This window comes from Choloepus didactylus, chromosome 3, assembly GCF_015220235.1.
Source record: "Choloepus didactylus isolate mChoDid1 chromosome 3, mChoDid1.pri, whole genome shotgun sequence".
Lineage (NCBI taxonomy): Eukaryota > Metazoa > Chordata > Mammalia > Pilosa > Megalonychidae > Choloepus > Choloepus didactylus.
The window spans coordinates 176,368,444-176,380,745 of NC_051309.1; the positions used below are offsets into that span (position 1 = coordinate 176,368,444).

At 33.0% G+C, this 12,302-nt stretch overlaps 1 pseudogene; it reads right to left on the reverse strand.

The window, feature by feature from the left end:
• Window positions 1–926: 926 nt before the first annotated feature.
• On the reverse strand, window positions 927–1,455 carry LOC119530548 (annotated as a pseudogene).
• Between the last annotated feature and the right edge of the window lie 10,847 nt (window positions 1,456–12,302).

The following is a 12,302-nucleotide window of genomic DNA, read 5'->3' on the forward strand; positions in this document are numbered from 1 at the left end:
ACAGTGTCAATAAGAGAGCTTTTCGTATTAGTGCTGTTCATTTGTGTATATGTAGTTTCTTTCTCCATTATAAAAATTCTTTAATAAATTTCAAAGTGATAGCACTGTAAAAGCTCTTCTCATTTTACAATTCCTATGTAAAACTTTACATTTAATAAGTCTTTCCGGGTCCAAAAAAGTAGGGTCGGCTCCCTCATAGTGCATCCTGTAATTGCACAACTGAAGGCCATGTGGAGGTGGAACAATGCCATCTTTTAAAAGGCACTTTCTGGTATTTCTCCAAAAGCCTGTCTCTTCATGCTTATTTCAGATTCTTTATAAAATAAAATAAATTCTTTGTTTAACTTACAGCAAAATCAAAAGAATTATTTCCCCCTCTACTTTTTAATTATATCTTCCAGTAGAAGCCAAATGGTGTAAGGAAAGAAAATGTAAATTCCTACCAGTTTAAAGATTCAATTAGATAGTAATTCAGATATTTAAACCTAATTATAAATGATGATCTGAAAAAACATCTAGTTAAAAAAATCAAACTTTATCAAAATTAGGTTTTTTTCCCCTGGTTTATTGCCCCCTTACATTTTTTAAAAAGATGTAAATGAATTTTCCTACAAATTCACATGACTCCAGCCGAAAGAAATTAACTAATGTGTCATGACAAAGAGCACAGAGTTTTACAGACATATATTTTTTTAACAGGAATGAATGTACAGGGTACTAAAAAACCTTTCATTTCTCATAAATTTAAGGATCTTTAAAATATATCCTAATGTGTGTGTGTGTATATATATATATTCTTTCAAGTCAAATCCAATATGCTAGATTATGGAGTAGATTTTATTCACAAGTGCAGAAAAACACGAGAGACTTAATTTTGCATTTTGGTAACATTGGGACAATAAATAAATTATTTAATACATACAATTTTAAGATAAGAGATGCCCCAAATGGAAGCATCCTCTCTTCACTGCTTGAGAAACATGAAGATCTTCACTGTTAGTATTTTTCCCTTCCCTTTTCATCCATTTGCTTTCTTCTACTAGGTTGTCCGCCAGAGGGCTTGGATATTCAAGTGAGGACCCTTTCAAAAATGCATTTTGGATGTCATCCTTATTTCTATGCAAGAAATGAGCTAGAATTCCATATAAAAGAGGCATTGTATTATCCCCTGATTCTTCAAATGCATTTAACTCATGGATGAGAAACTGTCTGTCAGCAGGTTGACCAGATTCGGCTATGAGGACAGATGCTGTATACTTACATTTGTTGAGTTCCAGATACTCCCAAATTATTCATTAATTAGAAGGTTTTCATGAGACAACAGTGGTCGGGGTTCACCTTCATCATCAAGGCATTGAAAATTGCAGCTCAGATCCTTGCTTTTAAATGCCCTAGTACACCCTTTTTTTCCAAGTTATCCTTTAATACAGCCTTCAGCTCAGTGACAGTTGCCATTTTCCAACCTGTGTACATGTACTTTAATGGTTGAGATATTTAAAGTTTCCTTGCTGAATGTGATTTTCCTATTTCTGGAAATGTTATCAAAATTATGTATGCATCCTGGAAATGCTGCAGAGACTGAATTAAATGACACGGTATCTGTATTTTAACAAGGCAATCATATCAAATCAGTCTAACTGTATTCTTAAGTATCTGGCTGTTAAAACATAATATGATTTTAAACATTTTTCTAAAAATGTCCACCAATTTTTCTAGTTTCTTTAATACAGAGAAGCAATCAGAAAAAGGGCTACAAAACCTTATTAATAAAGCATAGGCAATATTGTATCATTTTGAAAATGACTTTTGCATTCTTTGCATCCATTCCGTATCCACTGTCACTAGTTTGAAGTGTATCCTCACAAGCTAACATTTAGGTTTATGTAGTAGACCACAGAAATGAAACTCATTTCCACATTATCACCCTCCAATCAACTATGCATTACAGGTGCACTAGAGTTTCTTAAACACCATTTTCCTCACATCATGCAAAATTTTGCTTAAAATCTTTTTTTCTGATATGCATAAACTATATTACTTTTCTTTCTCTGTAATTTCATATGCTCTATCTTCCATTCACTAATTCTGTCTTCCTTTTAATCTAATCTAGTTGACCCATTCATTGAGTTTCTAATTTCAAGTGCTATTTTTTTCATATCCATTAATGTTTAATGTAGTTGTATTTGGTTGTTTTTCAAATTTGCCTTGTCATTCTTGATACCTGCTTCTTTCTTCATAACACTTCTAATACTATCTTCTTGTGTTTAAACATTTCATGCACACGGTTTCTATTTGTGGTACGTGAATATGCTGGCTTTCATTTTAGATGGCTCTTTCCATGTACATTTGTGACTTTCGTATTGTTTTGCTTATTAGTGTGATTTCATTGTATTTGGATCGTCACCTGTGGCAATTTTTTGAAGCCTGTAATTAAAGAACATTTGCTTGTGTCTGTAGCTTTGGGTACTAATGAGTTGAGGTCATTCTAAATTTGTGTCTTCCTATCCTTTCTGTTATCAAGAAGGTTGTCAGGAGGCTAGAAACACTTAGGGAGAACTTTTATACTTTTTCTGCTTTGTTTCTTTGTTTTTTCACCTTTTTGCTCCCCTACCCCTACTTTTGTTTCTGTTCTACCCTAAACCAAGGCAAAGGCAGGAAAATATTAAAAACATCTCTTTATGCACTGTGGAAATTTTTCTGTTACTCCCAGGAAAGGTGGATATCTGGACATCTTTATTTATGATAGAATGTCTGATCCCTCCTCTTCTTTAGAAGCTTAACCAGGCTATTTTCTGTTCTTTAAGTGAGATCTCAATAAGACATAGTTTTAAGGCACCAGAGATGGCAAATAGTACCATGGCAGATGGCAGTTCCCTCCCTAGATTTGTATTCTTCCTTTCTGGCTTCCACAGATCCCATTATTTTCTTAGTTGCTTGTGCACATAATTAACTTAATGATTTCATTTGTGTAATTTTATATTTTGAATGAATTTTTGACTGACAGAAGAGTTGCAAATACAGTGCAGAGTTTTCAAACACCTCACCCAGCTTCCCCTAGTACCAAATCTTAAATAACCACAGTTCAATGATCAGAATGAGAAAATTGCCATTAGTATAATACTACTGGCAAATCTGATGACTATCTGTATTCCACCAATTTTTCCACTACTGTCCTTTTCCTGTTATAGGATCCTATCAAGACACCATATTCCTTTGTTTCTGCTTTTTAAGTCTTTTCTTGTCTTTCATGATCTTGGAACTTTTAAAGAGTATTTAGTTATTTTAATTTATGTCCCTGCATTTGAGTTTGTATGATGTTTTTCCCTGATTGGACTAAGGTTATACAGTTTAGATAGGAATGCCTCAGAAATGATATTGTGTCCTCTCTCATCTCTGTGAATTGACTTCCTGAGGTTCAGAATGTCAGTGCATCTTATTATTTATGCTGTTGACCTTGATCACCAGTTAAGGTGGTTTCTGCTCAGTTCTCAAATGTAAATTTACTAGCTTTCCCTTTTTAGTTAATATATATTTTGGGGAAATACTTTGAGATTATGAAATTACCACTACTCTTCAAATTTTGCCTAGTAAGACTAGTATCCATTAGTGGATCTTCTCTGCAATATTATTTCTGAGGTGTTTGCCCAATGGTGATTTTCTATTTCCCTCTTTTCTTTTATATTCATTAATGGGAATTTTACTATATGCAAGAGTGGTCCTTTTCATTTAATTGACTATTTCTTTATGTCAATGTAGTCTTACGGATATTTATTTTATTCTGTGACTTATAATCCAAAGCCTTCATTATTTATTAAATTATTTTGGCCTTTAGGAACTCTATCAGGTTAACATCTGTGTTCTTTAAACAAGTTCCCTCCCTTCTTCCCTCTCCCCTCCTTCTCTCTCTCCCTCTTTTTTCTTTCCTTCCTTCCTTCTCTCTTTACTCTCTGTCCCTTTCTTTCTTTCCTTTCTTTTCTTTCTCTTCCTTCTTTCCTTTTTTCTTTTCTTTCCTTCCTTCTCCCCTCCCTCAAGCACTTTCTTCTCTTCCTTCCTTCCTTCTCTCTTTCCTTCTCTCTTCCTCTCTTTATTCTTTCTTTTTAGTACCTCCTTTCTTTTTGTCACCAAAAGACATCCCAGGTTGATCATTTTGTTTGTTTGCTTCCTGCTGCAACCCTGTAAATAACCACTTCTCCAAGGTGCTCAAGTTTTTTTTTTGAAGACCAGTATGCAGAAACGAAGCTTGAGCCCCATGTATGAGTTTTGGCATGAAAAGTCGTTACTTACAGGTCCTCATAGGATTCACAGCTAAGAAAAATGTGTATTTGTATTTCTGTATTTGTGTGGGTTTGTATCCATATCTATATCTCTGTATTTTTGTGTCTACCTATCTGTCTAATCAATGTATCTGTTTATCTGTATAAAACCATGCATTCATAGTGTTATCTTGGATTCCAATCCAACAATAAGGGATATATTTTTGTCTTTTACTTTTCCTTATTTGTAACGTATTTCCATAACATTGAAAAGTGCCATTCATATTATCTACAATATATTTATCTGTTTGTTCAACTCTAATATACACTTAAAGTAGTTTCAGAATTTTGAGAAACATACCTACTGGTGAAATTGCAGTATTTAGAATTCTTTTTGTCTTAAGCCTTGCAGTATGCATTCATGACAATGCTTCTAAAATTATGTAGGCTTGTTGTTCTCTTTCCCAACTCCTTTGGTATGGATATTTTATTTATTTATGATAAACTTAGGTTCTTTTGCTGGGGTTTGTTTTCAGTTTTAGATTCTTCCCATATCTGATTGATTTGAATCATTATTATTATGAGTTTTATTATTATTATTGGTGTATATGAAGTGTACGTAAAGTATTACTGTGATTCCTACTCATGACCCCCCCCACACACACACACACATTGGTAAAAGTTCTCTTTACTGTCTGGTTTATACACACCATTTAAAAATTGTTCACAAATGAGTAGTCACGGGCATTTTTTTAATATCTTATTTTTTTCTTACACAAAGTGTAACTTACTATAGGTACTCTTTTGTGCTTTGCTTTTTTTACTTAGTGTATCTTAGAAATCACTCCACATTAGTTCACAATAATCTCTTCCATTCTTTCTCACAATTACATAGTACTTCATCCTGTGGATTTAACATAGTTTTCAGCCATTTTCCTATGAATGAATATCTACATTGTTTACAGTATTTTTCATTTCTAAACAATGCTGTAAAGGATCACTTTGTGCATATTTAATGTTGTATATTTAGAAGTATTTCTTCAGGGTAAGTTCTTGGAAATAGGATTGATAGTTTAAAAGATAAGTAAATACAAAAATTTGCAAGTTTTTTCTATGAGTTTGATTCTGTTTCTTAGTGGAATAGTGAATCTTTTCCTTTTTCTGCTGCAATTTCTCATTGAAAATATTTCCACCAAGTTGACTAGAAGGATAAAATGTAAAGAAACAGATCTTTTCAATTTTCTCAACTTTTCTTGTATTTCTACTGCTCAACTTTCATTCTAAGGCAATATTCTCAATAAAAAAGAATGATTGTACCCTAAAAGGAAGTTTGAAGTTATATCCATCATTGGCCCTGTATTTGTCATTTTTGATGAATTGTGGAAAGGCAGAAGAGGTATAATGACTGGCAAATATAAATCTAATTTTTAAAAAAGACATGAGGAAGATTGGTATGGATATAAATAAAAGAGTTTGGATTTAGAATCACTTGATTCTGTGTGAATTGAGAAAAGTTGCAGTGGAAAAGTAAAAGTGCTGTTGAATAATATATATAAGATATTAGGAAAAATAACTTTTATATTTGTGAATCAACATAGTTATTATTGTTTTTTTTTTTTTTTGCTTAGGTCTATTGCTTGTTTTTATAATAGCCTAGTTGAGAAAAACAGATATGTGTTTTTTTTCTGAACTTGAGTTTAGGTTATTTATGATGTAGAGATTTAGATATTCAGGGTATTGAAAAACAGGTGAGCACAGAATTGATACGACAGTACATGTTAGATGCTAGTCAGAAGATTTATTTTTAAGTGAATGCAGAAGGCATTTAGCAAAGATACTTAATCTTGCAAAAGAAGAATAGCCATACCCTAGTGTCTGTGATTGCATAATCTCTTGAGCCATTGTGATTATTGTTTTTAGCTTTGACATAATTGAAGGGAGAAATACAAAATTAAATCACAAAAGTTAGAGACTTAAAAATGCCACTTTCAATAATGGATAAAATAACTAGGTAGAAAATGAATAAGGAACTAGAAGAGTTGAACAGCACAATAATCAACTAGATTTTACAGACACCTGTAAAATACTCAGCCTAACAACAGCAGAAAACAAATTCTTCTCAAAAGCATACGAAACATTCTGCAGGATAGACCATAGGTTAAGCCATAAAAATGTTACATTAAATGGAAAGAATTTAAATCACCTAAAACAGTGTTTTCTGAAAATAATGGAACAAAATTAGAAATCAAAAACAGTAATAGAAGAAAATTCTGGACGTTCAAAATATGTGGAAATTGAATAACACACTCATAAGTAAATAATATATCAAAAAAGTAATTAGGACACTTTTACATGAATGAAAAAGACAATATAACATACAAAAATTTATGAGATGTAGCTAAAGCAGTACTCAGTGGGCAATATTTAACTATAAACACCTATATTTAAAAACAAGAAACATGACAAACCAATAACCTAATATTCATCCTTAGGAAGTTAGAAAAGCAAGAGCAAACAAAACTCAAAGCAAGCTTAAGGAAAGATATAATAAATACATGAATGGAAATGAATGAAACAGACAAAAGATAAACAATAGAGAGAATCAACAAAATCAACAGTGTGTTCTTTGAAAAGAACAATAAAATCAACAGATCTTTAGCTATACTACCATAATAAGAGAGGAGTCCAACTACTAAAACCAGGCATCCCAGGGGAGTCATCACTGCTGACCTTACAGAAATTAATAATTATAATAATAATAAATAAGAGAATGAAATGATTAATTGTATGACAACATCCATGGTAAACTTAATGAAATAGAAAAATTCTTATAAAGACACAAACTTCCTGTATTAGTCAGGGTTTTCTAGGGAAACAGAAGTAACAGAAGATAACCATAAATATGAGATTTTATAAAAGTGTTTCACAACTGTGGGGATGCACAAGTCCAAATTCTGTAGGGCAGGCCACAAGCTGGCACCTCCAATGAAGGTCTTTGTTGAACTCCAGGAGAGACTGACTGGCTGAAGAAGAAATGAAAGTTGTCTCTTCTTGCTTAAAAGGTTTCAACTGATTGGATTAAATACAGCTGATTGAATTCTTTCTTATTGTGGAAGACACACCCTTCATTGATGTGTTCAGCCACAGATACAATCAATTGACTGATGATTTAATAAACCAGTCTTCTGGTTTATTAACCAGCCATGAAATGTCCTTGCAGTAACAGGCCAGTGCTTGCTTGACCAGACAACTGAGCACCATCACCTGGCCAAGTTGACACATGAACCTAACCATTGCACTTCCCAAAACTGATTCAAGAAAATGTAAAAGAATTCTTATAGAGCTATAACAAGTGAAAAGATTGAGTTCATAATCAAAAACTTCTCACCAAGAAAAGTCCAGACCTAGATGGCTTCACTGTTGATGTGCATCAATTTTTTTTTTAAATAACACCAATCATTCATAAACTCTTCCAAAATATACAAACACAGCAGAAGGGAACAATTTCCAGCTCATTCTATGGGGCCAGTATTACCCTGATACCAAAACCAGACAAAGATATCACAAAAGAGAAGCAAACAAACCAACAAACAAATACACAATATTAAATTGATATAAAATATTGAATGCCTTTCCTCAAAGATCAGAAAGAAGATAAAGATTTCTGCTTTCATCATTTCTACTCAATATTGTATTAGAGTGTCCAGACAGGGAAATTAGGCAAGAAGAATAAAAGAAAAGTGTCCAGATGGAAAAGGAAGAAATAAAACTATTTCTGTTCACAGATGATATGGTGTTGTATGTAGAAAATCCTGAGAATCTCTTTCCTAAACTGTTAGAACTAATGATCTATTTCAGCAAGTTTGCCAAATATGATACCAAATTACAAATATTACTTGTATTTTTATGCATTAGCAATGAATAATGAAAAAACAAAACTAAGAAAACAACCCCATTTTCAGAAGTATCAAAAGGAAAATATTGAGTAATACATTTCACAAAAGTGAAAAATCTTTGCATTGAAAACTTCAAAACACCATTAAAAGAAATCAAAGAAGACCTAAATGAAGAGAAAAACACCCCATGTTGATAGATCAGAATACTTAATATTGTTAAGATGACAATATTTCCCAAATTGATTTTCAGATTCAATGCAATCCCTATTAAAATCATAGCTGCCTATTTTGCTGAACTTATTAAGTTGACTCTGCAACTTATATGAAAACACAAAGGACCTGGAATAGGCAAACACCCTTCAAAAAGAACAAAATTGGTAGACTCACAGTTCTCAATATCCAAACATAGTATAAAGCACCACTAAACAAACAAATAAACAAACAAACAAAAAAACAGTTTGGTCTGGATTAAGAGTTTAAGGGTAGACATAAATATCAATGGACTAGCAATGTGGGTCTAGAAATAAACCCTTACATTTACTGCCAATTAATTTTCAACTAGTGTGCCAACACAATTCAAAGTAGAAAGAACAATATTTTCAACAAATGATGCTGGACAAATGAATATTCACATGCAAAACAATGTAGTTGGACTTATATTTATAACTCAGACCATGTGCAAGAATTAACTCAAAATGTGTAATACACCTAAATGTAAGAGCTCAAACCACAAAACTGATACAACAAGCATAGAAGTAAATCTTCATGACCTTGGATTAGGCAGTGGCTTCTTAGATACAACACCAAAAGCACAACTGAAAGAAAAAAAAGGTTAATTCAACTCTATAAAATTAAAAACTTTTGTGTTTCAGAAGACACAAGAAAGTCAAAACACAACCCACAGAATGAGAGAAAATATATGCAGATGATATATTTTATAAAGCTCTAATACACACAAGATATATAACAAAACACAGCTCAATAATAAAAAGACAAACAACAGAATTTTAAAAATGGGCCAAGGATTTAAATAGACGTTTCTCCAAAGCAGTTCTACAAATGGCCAATAAGTACATGAAGAAATGCTCAATATCATCAATCATTAGGGAAATGCAAATCAAAACCACAGTAAGAAACTACATATCTACTAGGATGGATTTTTTTTTTTTTCTTTTTTAGTTTTTAAGGCAGTAACAAGTGTTGTTGAGGATGTGGAGAAATTGCAGCTCTTGTGCTTTGTTGGTGGGAAAGTAAAATGTGTAGTCACTTTGGAAAACAGGAAGTTCCTCAAAATACAATATTTAATATTACTAGGTAAGTCAGCAATTCCCCTCCTCGTTATATAATCAGGAGAAATGAAAACAGGCAAGTATTTTTACATGAATGTTCAAAGCAGCATTATTCATAGTAGCCAAAGCAAAATCAACCCAAATGCCGACCAATCAATGCATAGTAAATAAAATGTGGTACATCCATACAACTGAGTAATAAGGAATAAGGAATGAAATACTGATACATGCTACAGCAAGGATGAACCTTGGAAACACTATGCAAAGTGAAAGAAATCAGTCACGAAAGGCCACATATTATATGTTTCCATTTGTAAGATGTATATGAATTAGGACTATCCATAGAGACAGAAAGTAGATTAGTGGTTGCTAGGGGCTGGGCGGAAAGGGGAAATTGTGAGCAGACTACTAATGGGTACTAGATTTATTTTTGAAACGTTAAAAGTGTTTTAAAATTAGATAGCGATGATGCTTGCACAACTCTGTGAATAAACAAAAACCACTGAATTGTATCCCTTAAAAGAATGTATTTCATGGCATGTAAACTGTATCTCAATAAAGCTGTTAGGAAGAAAAAGCTCTAGTCAAGGAACTTCTGGCTTTGACAAATGAAGTGCATTTAGAAATTGAAGCATTTTTTAAAATTGCTTATGTGAATAAATTTTCCAAAGACTGGGAATAAAATAAAAACTTAAGACCAATTTCCTCATTTTGATTGGAACCAATTACCTTATTTCTTCAAATTTGCCTCATAGTGGTTTATGTAAGACAGTGATCAAAATTTTCTCTCCTTGTAGTTTTTTTTCCTTGCTGGATGGGCTCCTTTTTTTTTTTTTTTTGCATTTTTTAAAATTGAGATTGTTCACATACCATACAATTATCAAAAGATCCAAAGTGTATGATCAATTGCCCACAGTACCATCATACAGCTGTGCATCAGTCACCATAATTAATTTTTTTTCAATTTTTAGAACATTTTCATTACTACAGAAAAGAAATAAAGATTCAAAAAGGAAACTCAAATCCTTCTATACCCCTAACACCTCCCGCCATTATTGATTCATAGTATTGGTATAGTACACTTGTTACAGTTGATGAAAGAATGTTAAAATACTACTAACTGTAGTATATAGTTTGCAATAGATACACATTTTTCCTATATGCCCCTCTATTATTAATTTCTAGTTATAGTGTCATACATTTGTTCTAGTTCATGAGAGAGATTTCTAATATTTGTACAGTTAATCATAGACATTGTCCACCACAAGATTCACTGATTTATACATTCCCATCTTTTAACCTCCAACTTTCCCTCTGGTGACATATGGGATTCTGAGCTTATGCTTTCCACCACATTCACACACCATTCAGCACTGTTAGTTATTCTCACAATGTGCTACCATCATCTCTGTCCATTTCCAAACATTTAAGTTCATAATAAGCAACTGCTCCCCATTGTTTAGCCTCGTTCTATATCCTGGTAACTTGTATTTTATGTCTATGAGTTTACATATTATAATTAGTTCATTATCAGTGAGACCCTGCAATATTTGTCCTTTTGTGTCTTATTTCACTCAATATAGTGCCCTCAAGGTTTCTTCATCAACACATTTTTTTTTAAGGCGGTTTTGTTCACACACCATACATTCTGTCCTAAGTAAACAATCGATGGTTCCCTGTATAGTCATGTGTTTATGTATTCACCATCATCACCACTGTCTATATAAGGACATCTCCATTTCTTCCACAAAGAATGAGGAAGAGTCAAAGAAGGTAGAGAGACAAAAGAGAAAGAAAAAAGAAAGAAAGTTAAAAAAAAAAAACATAGCAGCTAGGAAGCAACAAAAGGAAAGATAGCATTAAACTAAAGTAGAATAAAGAATCAGACAACATCACCAATGCCAGGAGTCCCATACTCTTCCCCTATGTCCCCCACCCATATGCATTTAGCTTTGGTATATTGCCTTTGTTATATTAAAGGAAACATAATACAATGTTTCCGTTAACTATAATCTCTAGTTTGTATTGACTGTATTTTTCCCCCAATACCACCCCATTTTTAAAACCTTGCAATGTTGACAATAATTTGTTCTACCTCATGTGCAAATATATTTGTACCTTTTATCACAATTGTTGAGCACTCTAGGTTTCACTGAGTTAACAGTCTCAGTCTTTATCTTTCTTCTTTCCTTCTGGTGACCCACATGCTCCTCACCTTCTTCTTTCTGTCATACTCACCGTCATCTTTGTTCAGTGTACTTACACTGATGTGCTACTATCTCCCAAAATTCTGTTCTAAACCTCTCACTTCTTTCTTTTCCTTTCTGTCTGTAGCGCTCCCTTTAGTATTTCCTGTAGAGCAGGTATCTTGTTCACAAACTTTGTCATTGTCTGTTTGTCAGAGAATATTTTAAGCTCTTCCCTCATATTTGAAGGAGAGTTTTGCTGGATATAGGATTCTTGGTTGGTGGTTTTTCTCTTTCAGTATCTTAAGCATAGCACCCCACTTCCTTCTTGCCTCCAAGGTTTCATGAGAAATCCGCATATAGTCTTATCAAGCTTCCTTTGTGTGTGATGGATCACTTTTCTCCTGCTGCTTTCAGGATTCTTTCTTTATCTTTGATGTCTGTTAATCTGATTATTAAGAGTCTTGGCATAGGCCTATTCAGATCTTTGATGTTTGGGGTACACTGCATTTCTTGGTTTTTTAATTTTATGTCTTTCATAAGAGATAGGAAATTTACATTGATTATTTCTTCTATTATTGCTTCTGCCCCTTTTCCCTTCTCTTCTCCTTCTGGGATACCCATGACCATGTACTTTCCCGTGTTCCATGTTGTCATTCAGTTCCCAGAGATGTTGCT